The sequence below is a fragment of the Cervus canadensis genome, chromosome 12, assembly GCF_019320065.1.
Source record: "Cervus canadensis isolate Bull #8, Minnesota chromosome 12, ASM1932006v1, whole genome shotgun sequence".
Lineage (NCBI taxonomy): Eukaryota > Metazoa > Chordata > Mammalia > Artiodactyla > Cervidae > Cervus > Cervus canadensis.
Window position 1 is genome coordinate 3316 of NC_057397.1, and position 16557 is coordinate 19872.

A 16557-nucleotide genomic window follows, 5' to 3' on the forward strand; every position below is an offset into this window, starting at 1 on the left:
AATCATTATCTGCAGTGATTTTGGAGCCCCCCAAAATAAAGTCTGACACTGTTTCCATTGTTTCCCCATCTATTTCCCATGAGGTGATGGGACCAGATGCCATGACCTTAGTTTTCTGAATGTTGAGCTTTAAGCCAACTTTTTCACTGTCCTCTTTCACTTTCATCAAGAGGCTTTTTAGTTCCTCTTCACTTTCTGCCATAAGGGTGGTGTCATCTGCATATCTGAGGTTATCGATATTTCTCCCGGCAGTCTTGATTCCAGCTTGTGCTTGTTCCAGCCCAGCGTTTCTCATGATGTATTCTGCATATAAGTTAAATAAGCAGGGTGACAACATACAGCCTTGGCGTACTCCTTTCCCAATTTGGAACCAGTCTGTTGTTCCATGTCCAATTCTAACTGTTGCTTCCTGACCTGCATACAGGTTTCTCAAGAGGCAGGTCAGGTGGTCTGGTATTCCTATCTCTTTCAGAATTTTCCACAGTTTATTGACAGTCGAAGGCTTTGGTGTAGTCAATAAAGCAGAAACAGATGTTTTTCTGGAACTCTCTTGCTTTTTCAATGATCCAGTGGATGTTGGCAATTTGATCTCTGGTTCCTCTGCGTTTTCTAAAACCAGCTTGAACATCTGGAAGTTCTCGGTTCACGTATTGCTGAAGCCTGGCTTGGAGAATTTTGAGCATTACTTTACTAGCGTGTGAGATGAGTGCAATTGTGCAGTAGTTTGAGCATTCTTTGGCATTGCCTTTCTTAGGAATTGGAATGAAAACTGACCTTTTCCAGTCCTGTGGTCACTGCTGAGTTTTCCAAATTTGCTGGCATATTGAGTGCAGCACTTTCACAGCATCATCTTTCAGGATTTGAAATAGCTCAACTGAAATTCCATCACATTCACTAGCTTTGTTCATAGTCATGCTTTCTAAGGCCCATTTGACTTCACATTCCAGGATGTCTGGCTCTAGGTGAGTGATCACACCATTGTGATTATCTGGGTCATGAAGATCTTTTTTGTATAGTTCTTCTGTGTATTCTTGCCACCTCTTCTTAATATCTTGTGCTTCTGTTAGCTCCATTCCATTTCTGTCCTTTATCGAACCCATCTTTGCATGAAATATTCCCTTGGTATCTCTAATTTTCTTTAAGAGATCTCTAGTTCTTTCCCATTCTGTTGTTTTCCTCTATTTCTCTGCATTGATCACTGAGGAAGGCTTTCTTATCTCTCCTGGCTATTCTTTGGAACTCTGCATTCAAATGAGAATATCTTTCCTTTTCTCCTTTGCTTTTTGCTTCTCTTCATTTCACAGCTATTTGTAAGGCCTCCTCAGACAATCATTTTGCCTTTTTGCATTTCTTCTCCATGGGGAAGGTCTTGATCCCTGTCTCCTGTACAATGTCACAAACCTCCATCCATAGTACATCAGGCACTCTGTCTATCAGATCTAGCCCCTTAAATCTATTTCTCACTTCCACTGTACAGTCACAAGGGATTTGATTTAGGTCATACCTGAATGGTCTAGTGGTTTTCCCTACTTTCTTCAGTTTAAATCTGAATTTGCAATAAGGAGTTCATGATCTGAGCCACAGTCAGCTCCCGGTCTTGTTTTTGCTGACTGTATAGAGCTTCTCCATCCCACCCCTCAAATTCACCAAAAGGAAATTCCCTGAACCCCATTGTTTGGGGGTTTTACAGAGGCTTCTTTACATTAGTGTTAGTTGCTCAGTCATGTCTGACTCTTCGTGACCACATGAACTGTAGCCCGCCAGGCTCCTCTGTCCATGGAATTCTCCAGGCAAAAATACTGGAGTGGGTAGTCATTCCCTTCTCCAGGGAATCTTTCCAACCCAGGGATGGAATCTGGGTCTTCTGCATCGCAGGCAGATTCTTTACCGTCTGAGCCACCAGGGAAGCCTTTAATTACACAGTCATGTTTGACAGCTGATTGATTATTGGTGATTGATTCAACCTCTAGCCCCTCTGCCCTCCCCCAAAATGAGGGAATGAGACTGAAAGCTCCAGCCCCCACCTTGGGGGGCACCCGCAGGCTTGCAAGTCCAACCTCGAGACCAAAGAAAAAGGCCTGACACAGCGACAGAGACATCAATCACATATTGAACAGAGTACGCTTACAAGTCTGAAGCAAAGTCCTGGAGTGACACCCCACTGTATGTGGCAAATAGGCAGGATCCGGCCGCAAACTTCACTTCTCCGGGGAAGGAGGCTACTGTTCATAAGGGGACTGACCTAAGACTGGCTCATCAGTTACCAGGGAAACCAGTGGCTGGGGTGGGGGCAAGCATGTAGGTAGTTACTGATGAAGCCCTGTGATTAAGAGGGTTGGATAGTCATGTGAGTAGGGTGTAGGTAAAGCAGGGATTGGGTGAGCAGGAGGTGTACAGAGAGCAAGAGGACAGCCATGTTGAGCAGCCTGACCACACCCCCGCCCCGTTCACAGCTGCTTCCTCTGGCAACCAGCTCCCATCCTTAAGTGCTTTCCAAAAGTCACCTGTTAACAGAAACCCAACTATGGTGGAAAAGAGATTGTCATGAATATTAAGACACCCGCTTCACCTTTATGGCTCTGAAGTTTTCAAGCAACCAAGGACAAGACACCCAGTAACAAAAGATATTTTCATTTCACTTAGCAGGAAATTCCAAGGGTTTTGAGGGCCAGGAGCTGTGAAAGCGAAAGTGAAGTCACTCAGTCGGGTCCAGCTCTTTGCAACCCCATGGACTCTAGCCTACCAGGTTCCTCCGTCCATGGGATTTTCCAGGCAAGGGTACTTTAGTGGGTTGCCATTTCCTTCTCCAGGAGATCTTCCCAACCCAGGGATTGAACCTGGGTCTCCCGCATTGTAGGCAGACGCTTTACCGTCTGAGCCACCAGGGAAGTCTGAACACAGGAACTGTGAGTGATGACCAAATATATATATAAGAAACATATTTTGGTCATATGAATGATTGATTATATATGTATTTTTTCTTTTTTAATTTTATATTGTAGTTAATTAACAATGTTGCGTTAGTTTTGGGGATATAGCAAAACGATTCAGTTATCTTGCACCCTATTTTTAAATATTGTTTATCCAATACATCCCCCCTAACTAAAAACCCAATATGGTCTTCTACTATTGAGCAAGAAAAAGTTTTTTTAAAACAATAGAAATGCATCTGCTTAGAATAAATGAAAATAAATATCTCGAATATACAACATGGAGAGTAGGGCTTTTTAAAAATTGAGACAATAAAAGGATTGTAATTTATATTAATAATACAGATATTAGGAAATTAAGAACAGTTCACAGAAAGTTCTTGAAGTTTTCCCCTGAATTATATGCCAGGGACCTTCAGATTCAACTCTCTAGATTCAGTACTGGACCAAGCCAAAAATTTCAAGAGAGGAGGAAAATAAAACCAAAAACACAGTAAAGTCACAAAATCATCTCTTCTGCTCATGAACTGATGCGTCCTCAGTGGCAAATGGCTGAGTTCCTGAACAGGTGCTGCGTGTTAGCCAGCCAGCAAGGCTGTGAAAGCATCAGCCACTGTCTGTACCTAAGCCATCAGGAGCACTAAATTTTCCTTTCATTTGAAATTCTGCCACAACCTCCACCCCAAAGGGCAGGCCTGAACCCAGCGGTTTGATGTCCCAAGCAGATGTGTAACACAGGAGCCTCGCCGGGGAGGCTATTCCAAATGAGCATCTGTCTTTGGAGCCTAGTCCCCAGGCTATCTCTTTGCAACAGACCTCGTCTGGAAACAAGACAACTATCTTTTCTAGTGGGGGCTGTGAGGGAAAAGGAAAGGCTGGAAAGGAGAAGGAGTTAGGGGCTGGGAAACCAACCAAATGCGGTTCGCTTTCAGGAAGTTGCTAGACTGGGTCTTTCAGAGCGGCTCACATGGTTTCACGATGCATTCTCTTTGAGGTTCCCCCACTCCGGATACCCCAGTGCCCTCCTTTCAGCCCTGGCCCTTGCATCACCACCAACCAGGGGAAGGAGCCGGGCCAGCGGTCACCGTTCTCTTGGATAAGCTTTACCGTAATCGTCATAAACCTCAATGCTCAAGGTGCAGAGGGAGATTGGAGGAAACTTGTTTTTCCGTTGGTTTCTCTGTGAGTTCTGTGGCTAGTCATTCCTAGAACAGGAAGCTGGAGAAACTTAGGTGGGAAACACTCTTCCGACCAGCCGGGTTTCCTCACCCTTCTAGGGTACAACTGATTAGGAAAAGCTTCAGGGTTACATAAACTCCTTCCTTGGCTGGTTGGGGAGCGGGGCTGGTTCTCATCAAAAGTTAAATGGGTTGCTCACCCCTGAGAATTGCAATGCCCCCATCCCTGCCCCAAGAAGCAGGGTGGGAATCTCTTAGTTATGTGTCAGTATTGTTGCCACCCTCATTTCAACACCCCACTGAACTAGTCAAGAAAGACAACCAACTCCATTCATTCATTCAAGAAGTACTAATTAAGTGCCCACTATTGCAGGGACCTGGGATCCATCAATAACACATTAGAGAACCCTGCCCTGGTGGACTCATCTTCTAGGGAAGGGAAACAGAATGAACAGTAGTAAAGAAGTAAATTAAAAGCATGTTGGAAGGTCAAAAGTTAAATCAATGGAAACAGAGAAAGTACAGAGTGGTGGAGGTTGGAAAATGAGAGTTGCGATTTTAAACAGGGTTCGGAGTTTGAAAAGATGACATCTGAGCAAAACCTTGAAAAAGATAAATGGGGTCAGCTATGTGACCTCCTGAAGGAAAAGCAAAGGGCTAAGGTCTGAGTGTTCCCAGTGTGTTCAAGGGACCACAGAAATGGTCAGAGTGGGGGTAACAGGGTGAGCCAGGGAGAAGAGTGGGAGGTGATGTCTGAGAGATACAGGCCAGAGTAGGTAGGATTCTGCAGGTGAATGTAAGGATTGGCCTTCTAGAATAAATAAAATGGTAACCATTGCTGTTCCAGGCAAAGAAGTGGCAGAATCAGATCATTCACCATCGTGCTCACTCTGGAGTGAGAACAAAGGATGGTTCTTTGGGTATCATTTTATCCTCCTCCACTGGAAGCCTCTACAAGCTTCTGGGTCACACCAGATGACCTATAGACCCAGCCCATCTTGGCCTGGGAGGGCTGGGTGAGGTCAGGAAGCCCAACAGCCTACATGCTTAACCACATAGTTTAAATCATCCAAGTGACCCATCAAGAAATACAAATACAATGTTTTGTTTACTTCCCTGCAGAAGGACTTTGAGACCCTCCCCCTTTCCTTTCTTCAACTTCCTAGTGACCAAAGAAACAGATTCCAAGGACTGCTAGCTAGATGCAATCGATACACTCAGAACACAGAGAGCTAAACTGATTCTCTGTTCCCAGGTTCCATTCATATTCACTCTAACCTTCCAAGCTGACCACCCATAATGTTGTATGGAATGCAATATTTTCTTTAAACCATGACATAGTGAGCACACCATTATTTCAGTGATGTGATAGACTAGGGGGACTCTTTCAAGGATATTAGTTCATTTTGAGCAGGGCCACCAGCCTCTTTAACAGGAGGAAATACTGTTTGTTTCTCTGGAGGCGTGAAACCAGGAAGAGAAAGACATTCTGAAAGGGAAAGCCACACTGAGGCCATGCCGTCAGTTCAGTTCAGTCGCTCAGTTGTGTCTGATTCTTTGCAACCCCATGGACTGCAGCACGCCAGGCTTCCCTGTCCATCACCATCTCCTGGAGCTTGATCAAACTCATGTCCATCGAGTCGGTGATGCCATCCAACTATCTCATCCTCTGTCGTCCCCTTCTCCTCCTGCCTTCAATTTTTCCCAGCATCAGTGTCTTTTCCAATGAGTCAGTTCTTCGCATCAGGTGGCCAAAGTATTGGAGCTTCAGCTTCAACATCAGTCCTTCTGAGGAATATTCAGGACTGATTTCCTTTAGGATGGACTGGTTGGATCTCCCTGCAGTCCAAGGGACTCTCAAGAGTCTTCTCCAACACCACAGTTCAAAAGCATCAATCCTTTGGTGCTCAGCTTTCTTTATGATCCAACTCTCACATCCATACATGACTACTAGAAAAACCACACCTTTGACTAGATGTACCTTTGTCGGCAAAGTAATGTCTCTGCTTTTTAATATGCTGTCTAGGTTGGTCATAACTTTCCTTGCAAGGAGCAAGCGTCTTTTAATTTCATGGCTGCAGTCACCACCTGCAGTGATTTTGGAGCCCAAGAAAATAAAGTCTGTCACATTGTTTTCCATTCTATTTGCCATGAAGTGATGGGACCGGATGCCATGACCTTAGTTTTTTGAATGTTGAGTTTTAAACCAAATTTTTCACTCTCCTCTTTTACATCAAGAGGCTCTTTAGAGGCCATGCCATGCTCACCCCCAAATCCCAACAAATAATAGCAAGAAGGTGAGGTTAAAAGTAATGCATGGAGATAAGCCAGGTAAGAATGGCTGACTGTTGAATTATGGATCAAGAAAGCTAGAGGGACTTCTCTCGTGGCTAGTGGTAAACAATACACCTGCCAATGCAGGAGACACAGGCTCGATCCCTGATACAGAAGACCCCACATGCCGTGGAGCAACAAAGCCCGGATGTCACAAGTACTGAGCCTGTGCTCTGGAGCCTGGAGCCAGAGCTGCTGAGCTCACGTGCTGCAACTACGGAAGGCCGCGCTTCCGAGAGCCCGCGCTCCACAGCAGGAGAAGCCACCGCAGCGAGAAGCCCGCACGCTGCGACAGAGAACACCTCCAGTTCACCACAGCCAGAGAAAAGCCCGCGCAGCAGTGAAGATTCAGCACAGCCACAAATAAATAAAACTTAGTAAATAAAAAGCTAGAGATTGGCCAGTCCTGATGTCAACCTCTGGTCCCACCGGTTGAAACCCAAATGATATAAATGTTCTGTTTGAACTTCACAGCTTTAAAAAAAAATTTTACATTGTTGCAGGATATATCACACACAAAATTGTATTTCTTACGTCTCTTTAAAAATATGACTAACTGGCTACACGCTGGCAACACCGAGTCTACATTGCAAGGCAGCCAGAGCTTAACAGTGACTGCAGGAATCAGACGGATGGTCCCCAGTTCACCCCAAGTCCCACCTGATTTTTACTGATTTCTGACCCATTTCACTCATTAAAGATCTAAAGTTGTCAAGCCTTCACCTCATCTAATACCTTTTTATATAAAATATAGAAAATAGAAGCCTAGAATGAGGGAGACAGTAGAGTTGTCAGTCATAAAATCAGAATCTGTGCTTTCCAGCCTCCCCCATATGTGCAAGGGCTAAAAATAAAACCTCAAGGAAGTCGTTTTCCAAAGGCCCGTCCTTTCTCCTCAAGCAACCTGGTGCCCCAGCTTCCATGACACTGTGTGGTCAGTTTCTTGGTTAGGTTTCAGAATTATTTTTAATTTGGCTTTGATTCTGTTTTGCTTGGTACCCACAGCGAGCTGCATCTGTGGCCAAAGGTTTGAACAAGCACATGGGGTTCAGGACCCCAGGCTTCACCAGAGTTCAGGTGGAGACCGTAAAACCACCAGGTTTCACTGGAAGCTGGTGGAAACCTCTCGTCCTGCTTGGTTAGTGGTGTTTAGACTTGGGACTGGAGTCAGACTGATGAGTCTGCCTGTCCCCCTCCCTCACTGGGACTGTGGCCTGGCCTGGCCTATAGCCAGTGGCGACTATCTTAGAAAATGCCGTCTTTGGGACCTGGCCATCACTCTCTACTCTTTCATTTGGTCCATGCCTCCACCTACCCCGCCTTTGGACTTGGAAAGGCCCAGGCGGTTCCATTTCTTGCCCATTCTCATGGTCTTCAGGAAAGACCTAGCATTGTACTTGATACCTTGCCCCCTTTCCCAGGGAAGTTCCAGCATCAGGTTTTGCTACAACTGGGGAGGATAAATGCTCCAGGCATCACAAGAAGGTGGCAGAGGGATTTGGGCAAACAGAATGCTTTCTTATTCACTCACTCACTCGCTCATATAACCAATCAGTATGGAGTACCTTCTTGTCTGAGTGTTTAAAAGACCTAATTGTCACTGACATACCTGCTCTACCCTCAGGGAGCTCACAAAACCGAATCCTGTGCTCACAGTGTAACCCAGGCGACGACTGGGGAGACTCCCTGGAGCCTCAGTTTCCTCATTGGAAATAAAAGGACCCCATTGACTCATACACAGATGAATTTTTGAGAACAAATGAGACAAATGGATGTTACATTCTTTACAAACCACAAAGCACAATTTCAGCACCTGATTACTGACTCATATTTTACTTGTGCTCAAGGATTTGACTTTATGGGCTTCCCAATTGGCTCAGGGGCAAATCCACTTGCCATTGCAGGAGACACAGGTTCTATCCTTGGATTGTGAAGATGCCCTGGAGAAGGAAATGGCAACCCACTCCAAAATTCTTGCCTGGGAAATGCCATGGACGGAAGAGCCTGGAGGGCTATAGTCCATGGGTTTTCAAAGAGTCAGACATGACTGAGCATGCAAGCATGTGTGCAATAAAGGATTTGAACACTGTGAGCCAGTCTTTTAACTAAATAAATACATAAGGGAAGTCTCGTCCTTACCATTGAAAGCTAACAAATGTAGAAAGAATGATGGAACTAGAGAAAACCATTTGGCAACAATTGTAATAATCCTGCAAAGGCAGGAGATGCAAGAGACAAGAGTTCGATCTCTGGGTCAAGAAGATCCCCTGGAATAGGAAATGGCAACCCACTCCAGTATTCTTGCCTGGAGAATCCCATGGACAGAGGAGCCTGGCAGCTTACAGTCCATGGGGTCCCAGAAGAGTTGGACACGACTGAGCACATACATAATAATAATTCAGGCAGGCAAGAATTATGGATGCATTTTAAAACTAGTGGCTTAAGTTGTGAAGAGTAACAGAATTTTTATATATCAAGTATCTTCTGCCAGGATACTTACAATTAATGAGAAAGACAGTAAAAAAAATAACCTGGCAGACACAGCCTGCATCAAAGTAAACATCACCAGTAACGGGAGAAACTGACATCACATGCCTCCTGATACAATACATGGAAAAAAGCATCACTTCTATGATAGTTCAGCTGAAAATGCACAACCTGAATCTCATCATGAGGAGACACTGGAGAAACCCAGATTGAGGACCATTCTACAAAATACCTGATGCGTACTTTTCTAAACTGCCATCATCATAAAAGAGACTGAGGAGGCCCAAGAGACACCAAGCATGGTGCGGTGTTTTCTTCTTCTGTATAAAGTATCACTGAGACGACTGGGGAATCTGCATAAGGTTATAGGTAAGGTAATAGTTCTGTTTTAATGTTAATTTCCTAGTTTTGATGATTATGCTATGGTTATGTGAAAGAATGTGTTTGCTTTTGGAAAACATACACAGAGGTATTCAGGGGCTAAGGGTATCATGTATAAAACTTACCTTCAAATAATTCAGTAAAAGAATTATTTATAATTGTACATATGTATGTGCATGCTCAATCTTGTCCACCCTTTGTGACCCCATGAACTGTAGCCTGCCAGGCTCCTCTGTCCATGGCATTTTCCAGCCAAGAAAACTAGAACAGGTTGCCATTTCCCACTCCAGGGGATCTTCCAACTGAGGAATCGAACTCATGTCTCTTGCACTCTGCATTGCAGGTGGATTCTTTACCACTGTGCCACCTGGGAAGCCGCATACATAATATGCACATATGTATGTGTATAGAACAATTATGTATATGTGTATTTCTGCATAGAGAGAGAAAAATTAACCAAAGCTGGTAGAACTATTAACACTGGAGAACTCCCTGTACTATTCTACAGACAGTTCAGGCTGCAATTTCTGGAATCCCCAGACGCCAAATGTGTTTCACTCATTTTCATCTCTGTTGTCAGGGATTCTGATATTCATGACAAGGTGGGCAATGATGCTAAATGGGACCCTTCCTTCAGTGATGGTTTCCCATAACTACACACCCACACACCAGCGCAGAGTCGTTAGGACTAGCTATCATTGCCGAGCCAGCTGGGGTCTTAAAAATTTATCTCCTGGAACCTACAGGCCCACATCATCTCTTCCATTCCTGATGGAAGGCAGAAGGATATCTCTACTGCAGTGCACCATGCCAGCAGACATAGATCACGCAGAAATCAGGTGGCAATTTGATCGCGGTGCTATTCCCACCATCTGTTTTTTGTGCTGGATTCTTTACATGCCACTTGGGCCAGGCGGTCAGCTCCTATCTGTTCTAGAAAAACCACTGGTAAAACTCAACCCATGCCTGAACCCTTTGCATTTTGGGGAGTCATGAAATGGCCAGTCCCAGAGAATGGGCAAAATGTCACCCGCCACCCCCATAGTGACAAGGATTAAACAGGACTTTGACCCCTCCCTTTCACTTGGCTGAAACAATCTAAAGAAAGTGCAAGAGTGCCCCCTTCTGCCCAAAGGTGGAATCATTCTCATCAGCCCTTCACACATTTCTGTCTTAAGAGAACTTATTAAAATCATGCATTTCACAGAGAGTTGTGATTCCAGAGCTCACGTTTTCAAACACTATGCTAAGCTGTTGCTTAAATAAGCCCTTATCATCTACAATAAGATCTCATCTTTATTACTTCATGTTATCCCTTCCATGACCTCCAGAGGCAAAGAGACCAGTGGTCATTACATCCCCTAACAAATGACTTGAAACCGACAGTGAGGCTAATTCATCCAAGGCGAAAAAGACTCTCCCCTCCGTGTCTCCATCTTTCAAATTCAGTGGCTGCAAAGAAGGGCTTCTACACTCCCCCAACAATATGGATGAGATTCTGTGATTCTGGGTCATCCTCCATGCAACGAAGACTCGGGAAGAGTAGGCAACTGCCATTACAGAAGATCCACAATGCCTTATGTCATTATAAACCAAAAGCTTGGTTAACTTCCCTGCTGGGATGTGATCTGCATAGGGTTATCTTCTTAGTTCCCTAAGAGCCCACCGTTTCTCTCTCCCCTTCCTGACTAAATAGCTGCCAGAATGGGAACATCTATCAAGCCTGAAGAGAAAATTCAGTAGACCTAAGCGATGCTGAGCACAGACCCAGGTCTCGGTTATATACATACCAAGGTCCTCCATCTTGTCTGATGGAGTATAGAAAGACATGCACCAAAATGTTAATAATGGTTTTCTCCAAGAAGAGCTCAGGGGCGGGGAGAAGACAGCCTAAAGGGAACTTTAATCTTCCTTGTAATATTTTACTGTATTATCATATAAGAACGCATTTTATGTTAGATATGCCAGTGTACATGCCATTTCTTCAAATTCAAGACATTTGTACTGAACATCTCAAATGTCAACTGGGATAGCTTTTGTACCACAACTACTGTTACCCAACGCAACCCTTCATAGCTCTATCAGTTGGTAGGATTATAGGATGCTGTTTGCTGTTTAGTCACTAAGTTGTGTCCAACTCTTTTGTGACCCCATGGACTGTAGCCCTCCAGGCTCCTCTGTCCATGGGATTTCCCAGGCAAGAATACTGGAGTGGGTTGTCATTTCCTTCTTCAGGGGATCTTCCTGACCCAGTGACCCAACCCGAGTCTCCTGCTTGGCAGGCAGATTCTTTACCACTGAGCCACCTGGGAAGCCCCACATATCAGTGTTGGACCAGAAAATAACTCAAAAGTCCCTTCCAGTCCACAGATTTCACTAAGTGTGCTAAGCATGTACCACTGGGCTGTGCAGGCCTGGTTCAAACTGGGTGGGAAAGACATACACCCCAGCTGCCAACCCGTACACTTACTCCCATAACACACACACATGTGTCCGTGCCCACACACACACACTCCCACTCCCAACTAGCTTCAGTGATATGAGTCAGGTCCAAATGGAGGCATGTCTTCATATTCTCAGGTCAAGATTTCCAGCCTAGGGGGAGGAAAGGGGGTCCAAGCCTAAGGTGAAAGCACATTAAAAAAACGTGTGTGTGGCAGACATAGAGAACAGATTATGAACACGAAGTGGGGGTGGGGCAGGGAGGGCGGAGGAAGGAGAGGGCGGGATATAGAGAGAGAGTAACATGGAAACCCACATTACCATATGTGAAATAGACAGCCAACGGGAATTTGCTGGATGACTCCGGGAACTCAAACCAGGACTCTGCAACAACCTAGAGGGGTGGGATGGGGTGGGAGATGGGAGGGAGATTCTCGAGGGAGGGGACATATGAGTACCTATGGCTGATTCATGTTGGTGTTTGGCAGAAAATAACAAAATTCTGTAAAGCAATTATTCTTCAGTTAAAAAATGTGGGGGTGGGGGGGAGTGTGCTGTTCTTTCCTGAGAGAGACATTCAAGTTGCTCAGGATAAAAGATGGGCTTTCATGGCTGACTAGACAAGCCAAGCGGGTCCTCAGTGAGTGCTGGCTGCTTCCTCCCTCTTCAGACACAGCAATCCAGCAGTCTGGGATTACCTACACGCAGCTGAAGATGGCTAGGATGGCTGCTCCTTTAGCAGAAAGCCAAGCAGTTACGGTTCAGTGAGGTGAACTGCATAAACCGGGGTGCTCTAGGAGCTGGCACTCTATGGCAGGGGGAGGGTGGGAGCCTGCAGACCACCCCCACCCCTAAGTTCAGAGGGCTCTTAGCAGCCACAGGTGGAGGTTTGCTTAAACTTAATGATCCACAGTGGCTGTGTTCACCTTGAAAAACACTGAAGTCTGTTGTGGTGGTGGTTGTCCTCTTGAAAGTTTAACATAAACAGACCCAAGAGGGTCTGTTCATAGCTGACAATGGTGCCAGAATAAGAATGTTTTGCTGAATAACTTAGAAGGAGTGATTAATTACTCAGGCTAAAAAAATGAGAAATGCAAAATGCACTACACTTGAAAACGGAAGACCAGGGTTCAACACTTGGCTCTGTGACTCACTAGCAGTGTGAACTTGAACAACACAGTAGGCCTCTCGGAGACGTATTTGTCATCAATCAAGTAGGTGTAATGCTAACATGTAATTAGTCAAAAGGCTGTCAGTATGAAACTAATGAAACAGTTCTCATGGGAGGGGAGTTGGGAGGAATGGATACAGGTATATGCATGGCTGAGTCCCTTTGCTGTCCACCTGAAACTATGAACATTTCTAATCAGCTATACTCTGGTATAAAATAAAAAGTTTTTTTAAAAAGGGTCTTTCTACTCACAGACATAGAGAACAGAGTTTGGTTGCCAAGGGGGAGGTGGGAAAAGGGAAGAAAGGATTGGGAGTTTGGGAAGAGCAGATGCAAACAGTTATATACAGGATTGATAAACAAGGCCCTACTGTATAGCACAGGAAACCATATTCAATATCCTGTGATAAACCATAATGGAGAAGAATATGAAAGAGAATGTATACATATATATATGTGTGTGTGTGTGTATAACTGAATCACTTGCTGCACGGTGGAAACGAACAACACTGTAAGTCAACCATACTTTAATAAAGTTAAAAATAATTTTTTAATTAAATAGCTCTCATTAGCCTCAGATTACATATGAGAAAACTGAGATGCAAAGGGTTAAGTGGGTTACCGAAAGACGCCCAGCGAGTGTGTCCTGTGCCAAGCCAAGCTTCACAAGTGTGAAACTTGTGCCAAGTCGAGTTTCAAACTCAGGTATATATGGCTGCAGCATCTCAGTTTCCTACATGCCACCTGCCCTACCGTTGCCTGGGGTCTGATACTGATTATCTGAACTCCATCCGTGACTAGTCCCATCTTCCATCACTCAGCATATTATGGCATATATGGGTGCTATTGGTTGAATCAACCAACCCAAGTTCATAGCATGAGTGAGCTAAGAAACTGTTGATTCACTTGCAAATACTGTTAAACAGTTACATGCGCAACACATGGGATATGGCTGTTTCATGACCATAAAGTCAAGAATATGTTTCTCCCAATTTGCTATGGGTGTTTCAAATATGAAAGCGTGTACGTGTGTGGTGCACCTGTCACATATATGTGTGTGTCCAAAGGAGAGGGAATGGCATGAGAACAAAAGCAACTGCCCTTCTGTAGCAGCCCCCTCGGTATGAACTGGAGAGCAGGCGCCTGTCTTTGGAAACCCTGGAAGCCCCCTGGGTATGACCTCCCTCCACTCCTCAGCTGACAGCCCTTTGCGTTGCAGAGAGAACTGTCTTTGAGGATCAATTCTAGCTCCTTTCTCCATCAGCGTTTGGTACTCAGAAAAGGTCAGGTTTGAAATTGGATCCACCCTCTGCCTTGCCAAGGTTCTGGCTCAACGGGAACCCTCGGAAAGCTTTGTGATCAAATAACCAGTGTCATCAGATAACCTTTCATTACACAAGAAAGGCCGCCGGTGCCTGCCTCTGTCTTGCCACGCTGGAGGAAGGGGATCTGGGGAATGCCGAATTTCTAAGGCTGGCTCAGAAATGCAGCTTGGCCTCCAAGACAATGCCCGGCTGCTTTTCCTACAGGCATTTTATGTTTTCTATTTCTTCTTGGCTAGGTTTCAGGCTGACCAGGAAAGTTTAGTGAACTCCTAGGCAATTAGGAGCTGCAGGGGTCAGGTTCTTACTCCACCATTTCCCAGCTGTGTGATTTGGGCAAGTTCCTTGACCCCTCTGAGCCTCAACTGTCTCATCTACAGGATGGGAATGATGATACATTGAGGCTGAAATGAATAGCACATGTGAGGCACAGAATGCAAATCGACTGGGAGGTTTCATTAAGCTGCAATATTGTTAAGAAATAAAGGTACAGGTTTTATACCTTTATAGGAAAAGAGTGAATTTCATAGAAAACAAGTGGCCATGAATTAATACTCCTCATTCAAGACCAAAACTCAGCATAATCTCCTCGGGACACTTTCCCTGAGTCCCTTCAGGCATAGCTGAGCAGTTCTCCCCCAAGCCCTCCCAGCACTCCAATACCACACAGGGCAAATTTACCTGCAACCATTTGTCTGCAACACTCCAACCAGATCACGGTTCAAGAGCCAGAGTTGTGATGTCTCATGAATCCTTCTACCTCTGCCACTCTGCACAGATCCTCCAATTAAAAATGCTTATTGAAATCACTGACTTGAAATTTCGATAACCAACATGAGATGACCATTTAGTCACTAAACAACGCACTAAAGTGTAGTCCAAGGCAAGGTTCTTATGCCCTCTTTTAAAATGAGGGCATTGAGGTGCAGGCAGAAGGGGTGACTCTCCTAAGACTAGAGAGCTGGTGACAGAGCTCAGACTTGATCTGGGGTTGTCCGGCTGCATCCCGCAGGCCTGTCAGCCTTGTAACTCTCCAGCCACGAGACCAAAGAAAGAGCCCAGAGACATCAACGTTCTCTGGACAGGGGGAGTCTTACAGGTCTGAAGCAAAAGACCCTGGAGCAACACTCCACCACACACAGCAGACGGCAGGCAGGACACGGCAGCAGCTCTCACTGCATGAGGGAGAAGCCGGCTACCACTTATAGAGGGTCTTGATATCAGGTTGGCTCCTCAGTTACTAGGAAACCAGCAGCTGGGGTAGGGGGCAAATACACAGACAGTTACTGATTAACCCTTATAATTAAGATGATTGGAGAGTCATGTGAGTGAAGCAGGGCCTGGTCAAGCAGGGGATATACAGAGAGCAAGAAAACAGCCATCTTGAATGGCCTGATCATACAGGGATCTTTTGGCCTCAAGCCACTGTTGCCCCAAGAGACCCAACTATGAGCCTGTGTGTCACAACTACTGAAGCCTGCACACTCTAGGGGCCACGAGCCACAACTCCTGAGCCCACGTGCTGCAACTACTGAAGCCCATGCACCTAGAGCCCGTGCTCTGCAACAAGAGAAGCCACTGCAATGAGAAGCCCATGCACCACAACGAAGAGTAACCCCCACTCGCCGCAACTAGAGAAAGCCCGCATGCAGTAACAAAGACCCAGGGCAATCAAAACTAAATAGATCTTTTTTTTAAGTGTTGCTTTTCGCGCCAAATATCTTCTCCCAGAGAGGGTTTCCCAGTTAAATTTGAATTTCAAATAAACAACGACTTTTTGGCGTGAGTATATCCCTTGCAGTATTTAGGACATGCACCTACTAAAAAAGGCATTTATCTGAAATTTGAATCTAACTGGGTATCCTATACTTTTTTGTGAATTTGGCAGCCCCACTCCCAGACTCCAACGTGAATCAGACTCATCAATCCACAGTCACCTGGCTGATGTGACAACTTCTGTGAACGTGATGAAGTCAGGGGAAGAAGAACAGTGTAACACTAAGTGGGGAGCTTCTGACCACAGGCACCTGAGGAAGAGGCATCAAGAAAGGTGGGTTGAGTAGGAACAGAGAGAGGGGAAGAAGGCCTTGTAGTCAGAGCCAGAATCCCATTGAGACTCTGCCCCTGTTCACCCGGAGATGCGTAAAGCTACAATAATAATTTGACGACCTTATAGAGGCAACACAATGATCAAGTGAGTTAACAAATGTATGTCTAGTGTTAAGGCCTGGGCCATAGCACTAAAAGTAGGGGAACGTAGCAAACTCCCCAAAGTAGCTTCAGTTATTATTCTTATTTTTGAGGGAGTGAGA

The 16557-nt window shown here is 45.2% G+C and overlaps 1 non-coding gene across 1 annotated transcript; it reads right to left on the reverse strand.

The window, feature by feature from the left end:
* Nucleotides 1–2816: 2816 nt before the first annotated feature.
* TRNAC-ACA lies at nt 2817–2888 on the reverse strand. Its single transcript has one exon. It is a non-coding gene; the product is annotated as a tRNA-Cys (tRNA).
* Nucleotides 2889–16557: the final 13669 nt, after the last annotated feature.